Source organism: Anolis carolinensis, chromosome 1, assembly GCF_035594765.1.
Source record: "Anolis carolinensis isolate JA03-04 chromosome 1, rAnoCar3.1.pri, whole genome shotgun sequence".
NCBI classification, from domain to species: Eukaryota; Metazoa; Chordata; class Lepidosauria; order Squamata; family Dactyloidae; genus Anolis; species Anolis carolinensis.
The window spans coordinates 43,353,578-43,375,418 of record NC_085841.1 but is presented as its reverse complement, the minus strand read 5'-3'; positions in this window follow the sequence as shown (position 1 = coordinate 43,375,418).

Here is a 21,841-nt window from a genome sequence, read left to right as displayed (position 1 = left end):
GGATTTTCATTGCTGTTTTAATTATATGTAGGCATCGAATTGTTGCCAATTTTGTACGCTGCCCTGAGTCCCTTCGGGTGAGAAGGGCGGGATATAAATGTTGGAAATAAATAAATAAATAAATTTTAGCTGGCTTGTAGATTCATTGATACAGCGCATGTAAATTAAAACTGGTCTTAGAAAGATGTGTTTGCAGTTATAATGCAGGTATAACTACACAGATATTTTTATTTAAAAAAACAATTTTTTGCTGAAATGCTGTACAAAAATGGCCATTCCATAGAGTTACAGAATGCAGTTTAACTGCATTGAACTGCATTTTATTGCAGTGTAGAATAATACACTGGTGCCCCTGGTGGTACAGTGTGTTAAAGTGCTGAGCTGCTGAACTTGTGGACCAAAAGGTCCCAGGTTCAAATCCCGGGAGCGGAATGAGCGCCGCTGTTAGCTCCAGCTCCTGCCAACCTAGCAGCTTGAAAACATGCAAATGTGAGTAGATCAATAGGTTACCTCTGGCGGGAAGGTAACGGTGCTCCATGCAGTCATGCTGGCCACATGACCTGGAGATGTCTATGGACAACGCCGGCTCTTCGGCTTAGAAATGGAGATGAGCACCAACCTCCAGAGTTGGTCACGACTGGACTTAACGTCAGGGAAAACCTTTACCTTTACCTAGAATAATATAATCCAGTTCAATGCAGTTAAACTGCATTCTGAAACTGCATTAAATGGCAATGTAGATGGGGTCTGAGCTGAACCTTGACTAACAACTTCTTAAAGTTGAGATCCTGGTGCTGTCAGAACTAAATAAATTGTATTTGATATTTCAGTGCTTTATTTTATTCAAGGAAAAAAGAATATCACATGCCACCAACCATCTTATGTGATTGAACAATGCATAATGACATGGGACAGTGTTATGAATTTTCTGGGCTGTATGGCCATGTTCATGATTCCGGCCATGAAAGCCTTTGACAACATATAATGACAGTCCTGGATTATATCTACTAAATGTGTTTGATACCCATGAACAACCCATGTCATCTTGTGGCCATGAGTTCAGCATCATTGGGCACATCTACACTTCAATGCAGTTTGAAGGCAGTTTGACAGCATGGTGTTTGTACTATAGATGCCACAAACGCATGTTGCAGCATGCTTTAAGATCTTTAAACAGAGACAACCAAATTTGAGGAATACTTTAAAATAGTCTGCATTATTCTGTATAAGCCACATTACATGGTAAAACCAATTAAGGGATGAGTGCTCCACGTACACATTGGGGCAGAGAAGTTGGAAAAAAACAAATTCTTCATAATCATAAAGTTGTGGATACTAAGCATCCTAGAATCGGTTCAAGACCTGCCTCTGCAGTGTGTAACAGCATAATCCAGATCTCAAACTGGTTGTTGAGCCTGACATATAATCATCTGCATATAGAAATCCTTTCCTTCTCTGCCAGTTTCACACTGACATAACTGGTCAGTGTAGATAAGCTCATTGTTGAAAAGCTATGTCTAGAAATAGTTGCTTACGACCTCTATGTGTCTCTGAAGTGTGTAAAGGGCCTAAAGTGAACCTTCTTTTGTGATTTCTATTGTGACATTGGTAAATTACTCATTTTAGTTTGTGCATATGGTTCAAATCAGGAGGCTTGTCTCTTCAGGGCCATTCCTGATAAGGAAATCGATTTTTTAAAAAGAAACATAAACTTTACAAGGCAACTCATTGTCTAAACTTATCAGAGCTTTTGAAAAAAGGGCATTAGGGAAAAATATTTTCTACCACTTTCCCCTACAAGGATTTTTCTCCATTCTTTGGTTTATTTCTTCATCTTTTTTCCTCTTTCCAAACACATAAATTGAGTTTTCCAGCAAATAATGACAGAGTGTCTTTGGGGGATAGATGTCAAATAGTTCTGTGTCTGCACATGTCATCCTCTTCTTCTCTACATCTTCCATTTCAACCTGCCCGCATTACAGACAGATATTACTTTCTATTCTATGGAGGTCATTGTATTTGTAATTGGAAACCTCAGTATTTTTTACTCCTCCTCCCATCTCCTCCAGGTACAACCAACAATAGCAACTTCAGCTTCAGTTGCAAACTTCAGCTATAGGGATGTTATACTTACAAAAGAAAATGGATTTCTCTTCTTCTTTCTTTAAGACCATAAAAATAGAAGTGGGCTCTAGGATGAAAAGCTACATAACTAAAAAGATAGCCCCATTGTGTGGGTGGATGAAGGTATGAGTTTTAATATGTTGCAATGTGGAAAAAATTTTTCCAGAAGAGTGAAGAAAATCAGACAAACTTTCAAAATAAATTAGTTTGAAGACAATAGTCAAGATGCATAACAATGCACAATTTGATACCACCTCAGTTCCACTTGATGGAGTCTTGAGATTTGTAGTTTCATGAAGAACTATAACTCCCTGCTATGGAGTTACAGTGCTATAATTCAGGGGAATGCATTAAAGGAGACACACTATAAAATTGGGGACTGAATTGTGGACTGACTTCTTATTTGAGAAGCAATGTCTCTTGCAGCTGTTGACATCTTTTACTAGGGTGGAATGAAAAAAAAGGTGCTCCAGTTGACTGTGCAAGGCATGGTCCATTAATGCCAATGAATAAGCACCGTGTATAAAAATGAATAAGGAATTGGAATACATATCATACAGTAAGCTTTGGCTACCCAAAACCATAACCATAACTCCAGGAACACAGTCCCTATAACATGCCACAGCATAATGTCCAATCCAACATTTCAATATTGGTCCAAACTGCAAGGTATGATGCCCCATGCCATCTAACTGCCCCAAATTGGCAGTCAAAGTCCTTATCAATCCCATTTTTTCAGGTGTTCTTTAAATATCCAAGTTTTCCTCTCTCTCTTCCTACTTTCCCCCTTTGTCCTCAGCTTCCTTCAAATGACACAAACTTGAGTTCAAAGTGCAGAAGTAGTTTCTACTGAACTAGCCTGAGGGAGAGGAAAGGAGGAGCAGAATCTGACCCTTCTCAGTAGACTTTGGCAAAAACAAACTGCTGCAGAGTGTATTCACTTTTGTATTCTTCCTGATTAATAACTTTTGCCATATTGACTATGTTGTGAGGTTACTTGGTTACATGTCCCAATTGTGATCTGTTAAATGTTGAGAATATTGTTGTCTCTACGCTGAAAATAGTCAAAATACATATGAAGAATATATCAGGAAAAGGGAACTGAGAGTCTGCATGCTAAACTAAGGCCTAAATCTTTCTTTGCTCATATACCTACCCACTTAGAGAAAGCATTGTGTGTCACATAATATAAAGCTGCATCCAGTCCAGTACCTGAATTTGATACTGTCCCTTATGCAAATCATTGCATGCCTACAATATACACACAAGAGAGAAAGAGTATGGATCTTCACTGCTATCTAATTCATTTACCGAATACAGATTGACTGCATTGAACTGCATTATATGGCAGTGTAGACACATAAAATCCAGTTAAATGCAGTTAATCTCCATTCTGAACCCACATTTTATAGCAATGTAAATCCAACCAGAGAGAGAGGTTAAGCATCTTTTATCAGAAATTCCAAAATTCACAATAGTCTTAAATCCAAGATTGCCCATATGGGTGGCTGTGATACTGAAAGCTTTGCTTTCAGATGCTTTGATATACAGTAGAGTCTCACTTATCCAAGACTAGCTTATCCAACGTTCTGGATTATCCAATGCATTTTTGTAGTCAATATTTTCAATACATTGTGATATTTTGATGCTAAATTCGTAAATACAGTAATTACTACATAGCATTACTGTGTATTGAACTACTTTTTCTGTCAGATTTGTTGTATAGCATGATGTTTTGGTGCTAAATTTGTAAAATCATAATCTATTTTGATTTTTAATGGGCTTTTCCTTAATCCCTCCTTATTATCCAACATATTTGCTTATCCAACATTCTGCCTGCCTGTTTATGTTGGATAAGTGAGACTCTACTGTATACACAAACCTTGTTTCATACATAACATTTTAAAATATTGTGCCTACCCTGGCTATGGACATAAGAAGTATATGAAACACATGAATTTCATGATATGAGATACTCAACTTGTGTACAGTATATATAAATGGACAAAGAACTGGGATTTCATATTCTGCAGTGAGATTTGGATAACCCTAAATGATACACCCACATCTCCAGGAATGTGATCTTTATACGAAATAGTGCAAAGTCAAATCTGCCTCAGAGCTTGTTTTGAGTACTTTAGGATACTCAGATCTGCAGGTACATCTAGGCTGTAGAGTTAATGCAGTTTAAGTGAGGCTTCGATTAGTGAGACTCTACTGTAATAATAACAACAACAACAACAACAACAACAACAACAACTTTATTTTTATACCCCGCCTCTATCTCTCAAAATGGGACTCAGGGCAGCTTACATGGGGCCAAGCCCGAATAAAAGCAATAGCAATATAAAACACAACAATAGACAATACCATGGAATCAAGGAAATTGTAGTTTTACACGGTCTTTAGACTTCTCTACAAAGGTGCTGGTGCCTAATCAAGCTAGAAATAAAACAATTCTATAGCACTGTGACAGACAAAGTGTAATCAAACTGTATTAATTCTACAGAAGAGGCACGCAGCATCTTCTCTCCTGACAGCCCACTCACCCCCGCTCACCTGCCCCCCGCATGCTCGCTTGCCCTCCGTCCATTTGCCTGCACCTGCTACCCCTCCCCACTCACCACCCCTCAAGTGACCAACCCCCCCCCCTCCACTACTGGTTTGGGCACTCCAGCTCTAAAAGGTTCACCATCACTGGTCTAGGTACACCCTCTGCATGCTTTATTAGAGAACATAACCTTTTAGAGAACAGCCAAAAAACCCTTTAGAGCAGAATCTCCTCTTGTAGTATACAACCAAATATAATTATGCTAGGCAATGGTTTCAGTTGTTAGACTGAATAACCAGCAATCTCCAATCTGTCAAGAAAGCAGAGATTTGCTGGAGCATAAGAACAGCAGAGCTTTAGAAGTGTTTTTTTTCTGTGTCCAAAAAAGGTACTCCCCCATTAAAAACTTGTTTCATATCATGCACTCAAGAGACAAAAAAGAAGTAGTATTTGATGGAAATAACATATTTGGTTTACTCACAACTTTCAGGTGTTCAGCATACAGCTCCCCTTGTGGCCGGAATTGAGCATACCTTCATGAAGCCGGAAGTTGGAAAATGCTAAATTGCCTCTGTGTCAGTCTATATGTCATATGTCAAATGGCATCGGATGTTTGCCATGTATATGTGCATTGTGATCCACCCTGAGTCCCCTTCAGGGTGAGATGGGCGGAATAAAAATACTGTAAATAAATAAATAATAAATAAACACACAGGAACAAAAACTTACTAGTCCAGTTTCAAATATCTTTGAGATGGTTTTTTGTGCCAGCCAGCCAAGGCATTTCTCTTGCAACAAAACAACTATCAACAGGTCACATAGTCAAAAGGAGAGATAGAGCACATAGTCTGTAGCCCCTTTTATAACTTCTCAGAAACCATAGAGTAAAGTCAACATAGAGTTGACTACATACATACAGGAAACAGTAAGCAACAAGATTATAGACAAACAGATTGCTAGAGGCTTGATGAAGGTTGTCATTTCCAACATGCTTAGCAGTACCTTGAGCCCAAATGAAGCACTGGGTCAGATAAAATTCTCTGCTAGATTATGACTGTGACTTTTAACATCTGCTTGTATAAATGTCTGTGTTAGGCCTCACCAATATGAGATCAAGCAATTTGTCTGGAAGGAGTACAAGGAATGCTAGATATTTCTTCCTGTAGAAGATTGCATATTTCCCACCTGTAGATGGTAAAACTGAAGGAAAGTTTTCAAATAGAGAGGAATAAGTTAATATATCAGGTATCAGTCTTACAAGTGGCTCAGCTAAAACTTAGATGATGACATATTCAACTTGATGCCCTCTGTGCTTCCCCATTGGTTTTTTTTCCCCTCCTTCTGACTTCTTACCAGAGAAAGCCCATTAAGGTAAAATGTTGCACAATGCTTTTAAATTGAGAACAGCAGGATCCCTCCATCAGAAGCTGCCATGGTAGTTTTAGAGCTTGAAAGTAATGGCTTAATAGCAATGCCACTTTAAGCAAACTCATTTTTGCAATAAGAGTGTAACAAAGTTACAGCTTTTTAATAAAAAATATATTAAAAGCAACATCAGCACCATAATCATTATTATTAGGTATAATGAGAAATGTTTTCTAGTTACTGGGTTTTTATGTTACTATTAAAGAACTGTTATAGACATTCTGCACAGAATTTTTCAAGTCTGATGACATTTTTTCATGAATGTAAAGTGAAAGCAGTAGAATTGGTTTCCAAAATAACACAGAAGACTGAAGGAGGACATGTAATAATTCTGTGTTGACAAGACATTCCCAGGATAATCTCAGTTATTATTTCTAGTACCTCAGTTTTGGAATTAAGCAATATTGGACACATCTGAAAAGTCCTACATGAACCAGATGCTGTTTGTATACAGGCATTTCCTTGAAAATGATCCCACTCCTTAACAGATAGCAACCAAATATATATATATTTTTCAAAGCACAGAAACAAGATTTCACTTTTAACAGCTATTAAAATTATAATCCTTTTAGGAACATTGACTATTTAGGATGACTACTAATATCAAGATGAACAATTTGTGGTGCTCCAGATGTTGCTAAAGCCTTAGCCAGTGTAGCTGATGGTGAAGCATGCAGCAACTGGAATCCAACATCTGGTGAACCTGTTATTTCACCACTATTCTGCTATAGTCTATATAATAATAATAATAATAATAATAATAATAATAATAATAATAATAATACTTTATTTCTATATCGCTCTATTTCCCTGAGGGAACTCACAGCAATCTCCAACATGGGCAAAGCGTTCAGTTAGCAACACAAAATCAGACAGAATAACAATTATAAAACATAAACATAGTACTATTAAAAACAATCATACACATTTAAAATGCTTTAGACAGACCCAGTTTTTTAGACTCGAAATGCACCAATTGTATATTTATATGTATATTTTTATGAATGTTTATTGTATTTAATTTTAATTGATTGAATGTTCTGTATTATTTTTATATGTGTGTTTTTATTGTAAGCTACCCTGAGTCCTCTATTGGGTGAGAAGGGCGGGATACAAGTACTGTAATAAATAAATAAATAAAATGCAATAGATATTACAGTAGAGTCTCACTTATCCAACATAAACGGGCCAGCTGAATGTTGGATAAGCAAATATGTTGGATAATAAGGAGGCATTAAGGAAAAGCCTATTAAACATCAAATTAGGTTATGATTTTACAAATGAAGCACCAAAACATCATGTTATACAACAAATTTGACAGAAAAAGTAGTTCAATACGCAGTAATGTTATGTTGTAATTACTGTATTTACGAATTTAGCACCAAAATATCATGTTGTATTGAAAACATTGACTACAAAAATGCGTTGGATAATCCAGAACGTTGGATAAGCGAGTGTTGGATAACTGAGACTCTACTGTATTACCAAAGGTGACAGTCCAACTGTAATGCCTGTTCACCTGTATGGATGATAAAGTCTGTCAGTGAATGTCAGCCCTCTTCCCTCATTTCTCAGTTGCTGTATAACCACTTCATCACATTAGGCAGGGAAGTGTGTGGCAGAGGAGAGCAGAGAAGACCTCAGTCTGACTCCGTTTTTTTATGAAACAGATGTTTTCCCTGCCTTCTATCACACTGTTAAATGTCTCAGTTTCCCTTCCATATTCTTTCACTGCAGTTTCCTTCATACTGCAGACATTTGGCCCCGTCCACCATCCCTCTCCCTGCTTATGGTTGAAAAATATCCTTCTCTATTTGAAATCCCTACTAACGCGAGATCGCATAGGCGAGATCTGAAAAGTTCTGAGCACACAGTCTGTACAAACACTACATGCTGCTGAAGAAAGGAACAGGAAAGAAACGAATGTCATCACATTACAGATTTGGCAAACCATCCGGATAATTGAGAGAAATCCACTTCCACACCACATCCTGAAAAGCTGGAAAAGAATGCTGGCTCCCACACTTAAAAATATGCAAAGAATGATGTACTCTACACATGAACCAAAATGAATGTGATGAACACAGTGCATAACCGATATTTAAATGTAGGACTCTGTGGAATTGAACTAATGTGATGAAGTGGTAAGTTTGAGACACAACAGCTCAAACAATAGCTGTTCCTACATGCATCAGTCTGCTCTCAGGCTGGATCTACACTGCCATATAATCCAATTTCTGAATACAGATTATCTGCTTTGATTATATAATCCAGTTCAAAGCAGATAATCTGGGTTTAGAAACTGAATTATCTGGCAGTGTAGATGGGGCCTCAGTTCTGACTGTGGCTACCAGGCTTCCTTTCAGATAACAGTCTCTTCTCAAGGGCTACACACAATTGTGACCCTTTTTCATATGCATGGTTGTAGCTGGGAGAAAAATAGCTTAGAGATGGAATATAGCCAGACAAGGGGGCAGAAGGGTTGAACTCTAGTTGGTTGATAGTTTCCAAGAATATATGTGCCCTTTGCTTTGAAGAAAACAGATGCTGCTTTTCTGTCTCTTTAAGGGCTAGCTGAGCCTGTATGTTTCACAATAAATCCAACTGACAACAGCACTATTTCTTTCCTGTTCCCTGTGCTCCCTCCTTAATAGCAGGGATAGTAACCCTGTAAAAAGCTGTCTACCCCACAAATGACAACGAAGTGTGTGATGTGAAATAAAAATGACGTTTCTGTTCATACTGTTGGCTTCTATAAACCACTGTGGTCAAGCAGCACCTTCTGCTTTCAAACAAGAGAGAGACATTTAACCTCAACCCCATTTCCACAAGGCAGGAGCATGCAATACTTTCCATTATGATGGTTTATTTGCTGTAAAAATAGGTGCTAGCTTGGGAGAGAGAAAAAAACTGGCACATAAAAGCTGTATTTTGCATTGTTTGTTCCTTGTTAGGATGATCCGAGCCTCCGTGGGCATCTGTTTCCTTAATATCTTGGTGCTGAGAACTGTCACATTTTCATAATATAAGCTGTGGCCGGAAAGCAATTCCAGCCCCAGATAAAGGAGAAGATTACACTTGCCACTTGAGCTAAGGCATTAGAGCAGCCGATTTTTATTTATTTTCATTTCATTTTTCCTGTCAGCCACCCGCTGCCCCTCTGCAACCAAAACAAACAAACCAAAAAAAAAATCTCCATTCTTAGGAGACGTTAATTGTGTTTTGCATGCCTGAATCCCCTTAAGAAATGACAAACCTTTTCCCTCACAAATTAGATGTCTCTTTTCATTTAAACTCAAGAAAAGGGAAGCTAATTTGGACCAAGTTGGGGGCTGTCGCTTTAGCAAAGGGCCCCTTGCGTATGATGAGAACTGACAGATGGATTTAAGTGAAGTGGAGCAGCAACCTTGCTGCCAATCTCTTGAGATCTTCATTTAATTTCGCCCCCAGCTGATGAGCTTATTAAAATAAAAGTCACAGCTCATCCCCATGTGAAATGCAATATAATAAAAAGACAATAGCTAAGCTTACGTTCATGGGACACAGACAGGTAGATTGAGGCCAGAGTTTAAGGAATGCAGATTATATAATGGAGCTGTAGTGAGGGTTGTGGGTGACTTTCTGATATTGTTACTGTTTGCAGACCACCCCCACCCCCACCCCCCATCCCCCGAAACCTGTCTGCAAAGGCAACCAGTGAAATCCATCAACATTGCTAATGTTAATGAATGCTGAGAGCAGAAATCCAGCAATACCTTGGAGACAACTTTGAGCAATTTCTAGCCCAAACATTTTGCTATCTTGTTGAATGGTTGAGATGCCACCACTTTCTGTGGCCCTTAAAACTGCATTACATGGTCAATGTAGATTCATATAATGCAGTTCAGTGTAGTTAAACTGCATTATATGACTCTACACTGATCATAAAATGCAATTCCAAATTGCATTATATGGCAGTGTAGGTGAGGCCTGTATTCAATGTACAGAAACAAATTAGCAGCTGATTTTTATTTCAACCTGTTCAACAGCACTTTTTCTCTCAAACACACACTAAAATACTTAAACAACCTCAACAGATGGGGCTTTTTTCAGTGGCATAAACTAGTTTAGCAATAGTTTAGCCACAGAGCCCGCCAGCTCCCATCCCATGATGCAATACTACTTCCGGCAGGGCTCTATGGCTAAACTATAGTGAACCTGGCATATGCAGCATCACGGCAGCACAGGAAGCTTCCCGTGTTACACCAACAACAATGGGGGGAAACTGGGTGGTCGACGCTTTCCCCCATGGGTGAGTCAGGCAATGCGGAACATGGGGCAACGGGTTCCCCACGCCCCCTGATGGATACTGCCAGATTTCCCACAATCCACTATAGGCCTCTATGATAAGGTTGCTAGTCTTCTAGAAACCACCTGACACCTTCTTCTAAGTGATAACTTTCTTTTTCACCAGCCTCAATTTTTAAATTGTTTCTATTTTTGTGGCCAGAGATACAGGTCTATGCTTTTTCTTTCTTTCTTTCTTTCTTTCTTTCTTTCTTTCTTTCTTTCTTTCTTTCTTTCTTTTTTTTTTTGACATGCTGGGAAGAGAAGGAAAGCTAGTTTTCTTTCTGTTACCCCATTCACTCATGCTCAGGAAGAAATTCTATGCATACAACTCCATTTAGTTGTTTCTCTTTTTCATCTTACTTTGCTATTTCCTTGTTCAAGGAAATGACCTGTAAACTTCTTACTGATAATCTAAAAAGGTTGAAATGTTGGGTACTGCAATTTCTAATGTCATATTTGAGACAGCCCTGTTTGACAAATTTTGTGTTGAAGGGCATTGCTGGCACAGGATAGCATATATCACATTGGGTGGAGATGCTGTGGTGCTGCTATTGGCCCCTGTAATATTGTTCCCAGAGTAGATATGGGGATAGGGTTGGCTTCTGGGTTTGTGGAAGGGCCATCTCTGCTATATATCTTGTTATGAGCCGTTTTTTAAGGTTTATAGGCTGTCTATAGGCCAATAAACGCTTGCCTTCCAGAGCTTATGAGATTGTTGTATCATTCTCCAGAATTAGTTGTAACTTGATGGTGATTCATTTGAATGGTCTTAACTAGGGATTGTTGGTGGCCATTATCAGTATTCTCTCATTTTGTGTTTTTTGTCTGTCTTATAGTAAATAGTTCCTGGGTATTAATCTTTCCTTGCTAATTTGTTTTGTAGTTTGAGAAATCTCCCTAGTCTTTACTTGTATATGCAAAATGCTGAAAGTATATTCACATTCAATATTTTTGACACAAAAAAGATCCATACCTTGTGAACAATCTTAAGCTGACCTAACCAAGCCAAGATACAGAATGGGGGACGCCTGGCTTGACAGCAGTGTGTGCGAAAAAGACCTTGGAGTCCTTGTGGACAACAAGTTAAACATGAGCCAACAATGTGATGCGGCTGCTAAAAAAGCCAGTGGGATTCTGGCCTGCATCAATAGGGGAATAGCGTCTAGATCCAGGGAAGTTATGCTCCCCCTCTATTCTGCCTTGGTCAGACCACACCTGGAATACTGTGTCCAATTTTGGGCACCACAGTTGAAGGGAGATGTTGACAAGCTGGAAAACGTCCAGAGGAGGGCAACTAAAATGATCAAAGGTCTGGAGAACAAGCCCTATGAGGAGCGGCTTAAAGAGCTGGGCATGTTTAGCCTGCAGAAGAGAAGGCTGAGAGGAGACATGATAGCTATGTATAAATATGTGAGGGGAAGTCATAGGGAGGAGGGAGCAAGCTTGTTTTCTGCTGCCCTGCAGACTAGGACACGGAACAACGGCTTCAAACTACAGGAAAGGAGATTCCACCTGAACATCAGGAAGAACTTCCTCACTGTGAGAGCTGTTCGACAGTGGAACTCTCTCCCCGGGGCCGTGGTGGAGGCTCCTTCTTTGGAGGCTTTTAAGCAGAGGCTGGATGGCCATCTGTCGGGGGTGCTTTGAATGCGATTTCCTGCTTCTTAGCAGGGGGTTGGACTGGATGGCCCATGTGGTCTCTTCCAACTCTACTATTCTATGATTCTATGATTCTATGGAACATGACTGTAAATACAAATAAAGTTGTATTTGTTGCATGGTATTGTGCCTTGCCCAAGGATGGATTGGATTCTCGAAAGCAGGGTTCAAATCCCTGTTCACCCATGAAAATGTGCAGAATGATCCTTGGCAAGTCACACACTCTTAGCCTTAGAGGAAGGCACTGGCAAATTCCTCTGAAGTAATCCTGGTGAGAAAACCCCACAAGGTTGCTATAAGTTGAAAACAAAGGCACACTAACAACAGTTATTCATACAACTTCAAACAAAAAGAAGTTGTTGCTTTGTTTATTTTCACATTCATATGCCTCTACACTACAAAACCCATGCTTTTTGCATAGATTGCTTCATCCTTTATAAAACTCCTCTATCCTCCTATTGTAGCCAGGATATGAATAAAGGTAATCTTGCATGGTTGAGCTGATAGCTGCCTTTCAGTGATTCTCAGATTCCTTTCTGGATGTGTAACAGTCCATGACCAAGAACTGTGTTAATCAACCAGTTTTCACATCATGCGCTTCAAGATACAGGTCTTCCTGCTTCAGTGACTAATAAATAATCTCACTCTATACTTTGTTTGTAGAACTGTGTATCTCAACAAATTCCACTAGAGTGAAGACACAACACATTCACATAGAATGCTTTCAGGTGGAGGATTGTTCTCCTCAAATACACCCATTGCACAGGCATACTAATTCAATAAACCTGAAATCTAAAAGCTAATGGTCAAGGTGATAATCCTATATCTCTCCCACTTCCCACTCATCACCCATAGATAGCCCTCCCTAAATAACTGGGAGAATGGGGGAGCAGAGAAGCATCCCCATAGTCAGATGTAGACCAATGCCATCTTCTACCAAGGTCTCAGCAGAAAATCTTATTGGTCAACCTTTGACTATGAGGCATGTTTCTCAGATTCCTTGCCCTCTCCACCGGCCACAAAATGGACTATCACAGCAAAAGCATGAACCCTATGGTAGCTTTGGTCAATCCGGAGGACTAAACAAAAGATACACAGACATCACTAACAGGATGTAGGCTTGAGTCTGTGAAAAACGCAGTGCTGACTCCCAGTAGTCATAAAGTTGGAATGGATTACTATGGCCATCTAATCCTATTCTCTGTCATGCAGGACTACACAACTAAAGCACACCTAAAATATGGATATCCTCATTTTGCTTGTTAACTTCCTTCAAAGCAGTCAATTTCATTGTTAAACAGTTCTTACTGTAAAAAAAAATCTTCCTAATATATGTATATGTGTAGTTTCTTTTCTTGTAATTTGAATTTATTGGTTTATGTCTCTGGAGCAACAGAAAACAAATTTTCTCTATGCCATACCTTCACATATGTAAATGAGGACATTATCTCACCTCCCAGCCTTCCCTTTTTCAAGCTAAACACACAGAACTTCCTAAGTCAGTGGTAGCAAACCTATGGCATGCATGCCAGAAGGGTCATGCACTACCCTCTTTCCTGGAACCAGGAATCCCACCCCTTGCTTACACGCTCACCATCTCGCCCTCCCCCCCCCCCCCCCGCTCACCTGCTCACTTGCCCATCCATCACCTGCTCGCCCGCCCTCCTGCTTGCTCATCCACTTGCTCCCCCCCCCCTCCCCGGTCACTCACTTCCCCCACTCCCTTCTGGCTCAACCCCCCCCCCCCCATTACCCAACTCCCACCCCACATTTTGGGCAATACATCTCTCAAAGGTTCACAATTACTGTCCTAAGTCATTCCGCTTAGGAATTAGTTTTCAGACCTTCAATAATTGTGGTGTCTGGACATGTTCTAGCTTGTCAATATCTTTCTTGAACTGTGGTGTCCTGGCCTTTGTGTTGAGGTTGTTAGAAGACTACAAGCTTAATGTGGGTCAGCAATGTGATACAGTGGACAAAAAGGGAAAAGGCAGGAAGGAAGGAATCCTTCTTAGGAAGGAATCAGTTATACATGGATCCATATGCAGCAGCAGATTGTGTTTGCTAAGCTTCTACATTAAATATGGACTTTTCAAAATATTTCCTATCTATACACTTAGTGTGCCACATGGTACAAGTGGAACCTTGCATCTTGATAATGAAAGTGGATCTTCATCACAGGAGAAGGGGGAGGTAAAGGAATGTCCAAAACTTCTTCTCATGCCCACAGGCTTGATAAAATTTATAGGAGGCAATTGCACCTGCTAGTAACAAAACTTCAGTATTAGATCAGTGGCAAAGCCACCAAACAAAACTTTATGGTACCAAACAGTGATAGTTTACTAGTTTGTAGTTTGGTGAGGCACCAGCATTCTTTGGCAGAGAAGGCTAAAACTTTGTAAAACTACAACTCACATGCTTCTACAGCATTGAGCCATAGTTAAGGTGGTGTCAAACTGCATTAATTCTACAGTGTAGATTATCCCAACACTACTCTTTGCATGAAATCTGGTTATTCTTTGGCAAGAACAGGAATTGTGTTGACGCTGAACTGCAACATCCAACAGTCTACACAACAAGTAATACTCATCATGGCTGTTGAGAATTGTAGTGCAATAATTTCTGGACAGTAATTTCTGGAAGACTAGACAGTTTTCAGTCTTAGCCACTTTGAGTTTCCTTTGTGGAGAGAAAAGGTGGAATATAGATAATCATAATAATAGCAATAACAACAATAACAATAATATTCACAAGATGGGTTTTTTGTAATATTGTAGTGTCCAAGAGCAAGCTAAGAATGATATTGGTGTTAACCATTGGGTAGGCATCTCCCTTTAGGATTGCTTGTGAGGATCAACATGCACTTTTTACTCATGTGTTGCAGTGATGCTTAAAACTTGAAAAGATCCACAACCATTTCAAAATAATTCAAAATGATAGGAAGCTGTTTGAAGAAATTCCTTAAAATTCAGACTACATTCAATAGAGGACACAAAAGACTTGCACAATTTAAACAAATTGCAATGTGTTTAAGGGAACGAGGAAAAAATTAGGCTGGATCTACTCTACCATATAATCCAGTCTCAGAATGCAGATTAACTGATTTGAACTAGATTATATGAGTCTACACTGCCATAGAACCTAGTTCAATGTAGTTAATCTGCATTCAGAAACTAGATTATATGGCAGTGTGGATGGGGCTTTAGATTGGAATAGGTTGCAGCAGGGGCAATGAAATAGCTATACCCCTTCTTGCAGATTGTCTGAAAATAATTGTTTCTGTCACGAAAACATCTTAAATTTATAAATAACAGCAACAAAAAATGCAAGGGCAAATAATCCCATACTGTTTGCATTTTAGGCAATGAAAACACTGTATTTTAAAAAAAAATTGAACAAGTTACTTCTTCTACTGTATTTGAAGTTTCACATTTTATTGTCACGTTCAACTTTCCAGGTTCAGATTTGTTAAAAGTAATCTTGGTTAAGAAAACACATTCATCAGTTAGACACTAGAAAGAGCTGAAGGGACAAGGCCAATGTATGTGTCAGATTTTGATGCACTACCTAGTCACCTCAAGGTGATTTCATTGTAGGAGGTCTTCATTGTGAACATTTATCTCAAATGTAAGCTCCATGAGAGAAGATCTGGTTGTTGTTGAGTGATGGGTGAACTCCCTTTGGCTTGGTTTAGAATAAGCTCCATTAAGATCCAGATTTTTTTATTAAAAAAAAAAGAGGTACTTGTTTTTTTCCCCCATCATTCATAGAAACAATGCCAAATGCACATGTTTGAATGAATTGCCCTCTGGAAATTATAACATTCAACAGAAATGTTCTTCAAAAATTGCACACCAAGAAACAAGAGGGTGCTCTATATTGAAACAGAGGATAGAAAGAAAACATAGAAAATGGAAAACAAATAGAAATTTGCCACTTCATCACATAACTTAAATTCTACTGAGTTCTACACTTAAAATCTGGTATTCCACTGGGTTCACCACATTCATTTTGGTTAAAGTGCAGTTTTTGAGTCTTTTAAACATTGAGGGAAGCATTTTTTCCGAAGTATCAGGAAGTGGTGAGGAAATGGATTTTTCTCAAAACTCCTGATGTTTTGTCAAATTTCTAACAAAGTAACACTTATTGCTCTCAGGTTAGTATCACCCAATTTATTGGAGGAGAAATTGGGGGAGGAGTCAAAAATAAACCTTTTGGGGCAATTTCTGGCATTTCCTTTTGCTCCCCAAGCAGGAAGGTTTGGTTGTCAGCTACCTCATAACGCTTCTATTTTGCAAAAAAAAAAAAAAAAGTCTTTTAGGGTACCTTTATTCTTTCCTTCCATGATTTGCCAATGTCCTGTTGGGAGGGCCAGTGCTGTTGCCTTTCCAAATGGGATTCCCTCCCATCCCTTTTCTCTCTCTCCCTCCCTGATGTTAGGAATTGTGGGAGTTGAAGTACAATAGAGTCTCACTTATCCAACCTTCACTTATCTAACATTCTGTATTATCCAACGCAGTCTGACTTTTAGTAGTCAATGTTTTTGTAGTCAATGTTTTCCATATATTGTGATGTTTTGGTGCTAAATTCATAAATACAGTCATTACTACATAACATTACCGTGTATTGAACTGCTTTTTCTGTCAATTTGTTGTAAAACATGATGTTTTAGTGCTTAATTTGTAAAATCATAATCTAATTTGACATTTAATAGGCTTTTCCTTAATCCCTTCTTATTATCCAAAATTTTCACTTATCCAACGTTCTGCCAACCCGTTTGTGTTGGATAAAGAAAACTGTACTGTACCAAAAAGCATTTCCATGGTGGGTGGGGCCAAATGTCGGCAGTGTGGAAACCTTTTCATTGAAAAATACTCAAGACAACTGAGTGCACTAAACAGTGTGATCCTAAGGTAGGGAAAACTGCATTTTATTATGAAATGGAGTTAGACTGAACCCTCTTCTTCTGAACACTTCCCAGTATAATCTGATGAAGTCCATAGTCGACATGTCAAGCAGCCTTGTCACAAAGTTTTATACTGATCAGTGAGGTTTCCAACTAGCACAGTGGTTCTCAACCTGTGGACCCCAGATGTTTTGGCTTTCAACTCCCAGAAATCCTAACAGCTGGTAAACTGGCTGGGATTTTTGAAAGTTGTAAGCCAAAATACCTGGGAACCCACAGGTTGGGAACCACTGAACTAGCATGTCACTGAGATATTATTTGCAGAAAAAATGTATATTTCTATAAAGGAGATTTTTCCATACTAAATAGAGTTTCACAGCAATCGACACAAGTCTGAGATAATTTGATCCAGAGTAAAAAATTTCCATAAAGGAGTCTTAGCTGTTTTACATTCTGAGCCAGATAATAGCTTCTCAAAGAAAGGATAAGTATAATGAACTGGGCTGAAAGTTCCTAAAACAGGTAATTCTGCAAGCTGTCAATATCTTCTGGGCCTTGCTTGAAGAAGTCCCTTCTCTATCTCACCGTCATTAAAGGCAGATTTGTTGAACATGCAAGAGGCACCCTTCTTTAGTGGCTGAGCCCTATTCTTTGGAGCTCCTTGCTTGAGGGAAGATATGCCATAGATGTGGGCGAAACGTCAGGAGAGATTGCTTCTGGAACATGGCCATACAGCCCGAAAACACACAACAACCCTAATTAATCACTCTTTCAATTCCATCTAATAAATTAAATTTTAAACGTAATGTTCCAAGCACTGAGTTACAATAAATAGTTTGTTTAGTATTGCTATTTGTGTATAATATCTAGATGTGTCGATTTGGTAAACAATTGAGACTCAACCCCAGAATCTTCCCTGTACTAATGTGGGGCATCAACACAGAAAAGGAAAGCTCTGGAAGAAAAGAGTATCTTTCACAATTGTACTATCCACTCAAAAGGGATTAAGAAGCTACTGAGGTAATTGAATTGCTTTCTATCAGGATTATCCTAGAATCTCTTATTCTTTTCGTTATTAAGTACCAGAGCTGCTTGTTGTTAATGCTGTTGTTGTGTCCCTTCAAGTCATTTCTAATTTATGGCAACCCTAAGAGAAATGGATCATGAGATTTTCTTGGCAAAACTGAGTGTGTCATTTGGTCAAGGTAATTCAAGGAGATTCTAAGACTGAAGAAAGCTTCACATCTTGGTCTCCAGAAGAGTAGTTCAATGCTCAAAAAACTATACTAATCTGTCAGTCCTACCAAAACTACTACCCAGGTTTTCATATCAACCCTCATGCTGTAATGTGTTTATTTTAAAATAAAAACACAACACTCTTCATTTTGACAGTGAAGAAATGCCCTTGGGATACGACATTATCCTTCTTTGTACCCGCCTGAATTTTAAGATTAATGCCAGAAGCAAAACCATGGCACAGAAGAAATTAATTTCACAAATGACTCAACTTTCACAATATGCCAACGTTTATTGAAAATTCCATCCTGCAATCCTAGAAAACCTTTACAAATCAAAGATAAAATGCAAGAAGTGGGCAAAAATGGGCAAGATGCAACGTGCCAGCTGGAGCATGACTGAATTACAGATTTTGCAGGTAAGCAACGCATCAATATATTTTCTTCCCTAGCTTCCTTCCAGATCACAATAACAATGAGGAAGCAATTCAGGGGGCTTGTTTCCACAACCTTTCATAAGGAAAGTTAGTGTGAATGACAAACATTATTTCCACAGCTCCATTCCCTTATTGAATAACTGCCTAATACAGAGCAACAGCAGCAAATATATATATATATAATCCTGTTCCCTCTTCTTACTCCCTTGGGAAGCTGACTAACCTTAAGTTCAGATACACTGCCCGTTGTCCTGCTTATCCAACTGAGAAGACAATTTGTTTGTTCACACTGTAATGAAAGAAAGTTATGTCCTCAGGTGCAGGCAATGAAATTTCAAGGGCTGCCATCATGACCTCTCCTTGCCTAAAGGACCCACCAATAGGCTCCATGCTGTGTGCTCGGCTGGAGTTGTGGAAGCCAAATATGGAGAATGCTAGAGATGTCGAGAAACAATCATCTCTCTGCCTTCTTTACTGTGCCCCTAGCAAGGACTTCTGCATTTTCTTTTTGCATCACTATGCTGACATATTTCTCTTTGGCAGTCCTCTCCCATTTTGTCATCATTCAGCTTTTATTGTAGAATTATGGTTTGGACCCCCACTGTGTGGGCAGGATTTCCCAAGCCAGAAAGCAAGAAATAAAAGAGTTCTGTGGTGTTATAAAATACTCTTCAAAACAGATGGGAGTGTGACGTTATTCACCTTTCTATTTCTATCCTTATAGAACTGTTTTCAAAATGGAGACATGTCTATGATTAGTAATCAGGTCTGATTAACGATGCATCCCAAATGTACATGGAGCTGATACATATTTCTCCAGGACAGGTATGTCTATTGATGGATGCCTTAAGCAACGGAGACTACTGAAAAACAGGCCTTTTATACGAAATGTTCTTACTGGAGCAGTTCATTTGTCACGTGATATTATTGGCACCAAATAAAAAATCCCTTCACCCTAGACTAGTGGTGTTAAACTTCTGACCCTCTAGGTATTTTTTTTCTTCAGGTCCCAGAATTCCAGATTATTGGAAAAGTTGGCTAGGGTTGCTGAGTGTTGGAAGTCCAAACATCTGGATATTTGACATCTCTGCTCTATACTTTTGCCATTTTAAAAATCTATTTCATAATCCCCAATAGGTCACAATGGAAACTGGGACCAGTGTGGCCAAGCATCATCAGAATGTAGTTAAGGTAGCAAAAGTGGTTAATGAAGAAGATATTCTGCCTCCCTCCTCTTGTCGTCAAACACAGCATCCCCCCAACCCAATGATGTATAGTTCTCCAGGGGGCACATAGTTTTCCTTCCTTTGTCCACCAAACCTCTGACACACCAGCAAAGGACATGATTGGCAGGCACACTTACAGCCACAACTCTCCCTTAAAAGCCCATTTTCATTTTTATATCTTTTTATTTATTAAAGGTACACAGATATGCGCGGACCTGCACTCCAGCAGCGAACCTCTCACAGAGACCCTATCCTTTTTCAATCCTTTAATAAAATGTCTTTCCTTGCAACTCTTTGCCTGTCTTGAATATTTTACTCTCTTCTTTATTTTTATATTTATTAAGTATATATTAATACTATGATTTCTGCCTGAGTCAGCCACAGGGGTAATTGCCTCTTTGCTGAGCCTGCAGAGGAATTTACTCGACATCTGAGGTTGGGCAAAATCCCTAGACAAAGGTAACAATCAAGGTCTATTATGTACACATGTGGATCAGCAGGCAGTTTCTGCTTTCAATCTGATATTGTCAGCTGATACTAGTCCAGCTGATTGTTTGAGCCAGGCTGAGAGATGCGGAAACAGGGACTCAAAATATGTAGACTGATTTGAATTCCTTTATTTGACTTCCAAGACTTGATTACAGAAGATCATCACCTTTTGTCTCAAGAGCCCTCACCCCTGCTTTTCCCAGGAAACTTCCTCATCACCAAGGTCTAAAACAATTAAACCTATCAATCATTTACACTTCCTGATATGGACAATGGACTTTCCGGGGCTCACTTCCCTTAGAGAGAGCCCCCCCCACACACACACACACAACAGTTGATTGGCTCTCCCCAAGCCAGCCACTGTCATCTCCTCTGCTCTGGCAAGAGGCCACTATAGCTAGAAATGTAATCCAATAATATGAACTATAAAACAGTAATTAAACCAAAATATAATCCATGTGTTACCAACACACATACATTCATAGAAAGTAAAACTCATGTTCAGAGTTTGTGAGTCCAATGCCCACCAGAGTTCATGTTCCACATGGAGGACTGTATAAGTCACTAATTGTGAGTCCAAATTTGAACATCCAAGTAAGTGAATCCTTTTATGAAATCCAATGTTTTAAACAAGTCCAAGGTTAGTCACCATCCACAACCGGTTTCGACTGTGTAGTCTTCCTCAGGTGGTGGTTATGCAGGTATGGAGAACCTAAAGTAGTCAATTCCGTTGTTCAAGTATTTAATTTCAATGTGTCATTATCAATGATGGAGTGGACCTACAAGGAATACATACGAGTGGCTAGAAACACTTGTACAGGATAAAAATTACAAATTACAAAGTAGAGTAAAAGCATTGAAGACAGGAGCATGTATACTCACTAGGCTTGAGCAAATTTTTCGTTAGTTCGTTAAATTCGTTTAAAATTCATTTCATAATTACTTTTGAATTGATATTGAACCATCTGCTCACTGCCTTACAAATATTACGAATTTGAATAATAAAAGTACCTTTTTTTCGTTTGTTTCTGATGTCTTCGGATGTAGCTGTAGCCCCTCTGAGAGGAGAAGCCATGTTGGCATGCCTCTCAGCCAATCGGAGCGGAAGAGGGAGGGAGGGAGAGGCATGGCCATCGATCTGCTAGCATTTTAAAAATGCCATTGAGACGTGGCCCCGTAGAAGCCTTCCGCATTGCTCTCTTCCCTTCTCTCTCTCCCCTCCCTGCTTCTCTCTCTGAGAGAGAGAGAGAGAGAGAGAGAGAGAGAGAGAGAGAGAGAGAGAGAGAGAGAGAAGCAGGGAGGGAGGGAAGAGAAGAGAGAAGAGACATGCCTGCCTGCGCTTGGCCTTCTCTCCTCTGGAGCCGCGTGTTTGGTTTTGCTTCTTTCCAGACTTTCCAGCCACTGGCTTAAAGGGGAATACCAGAACCAGGCTTGCCTTCCTAAACGGAATCCTTAGAGCC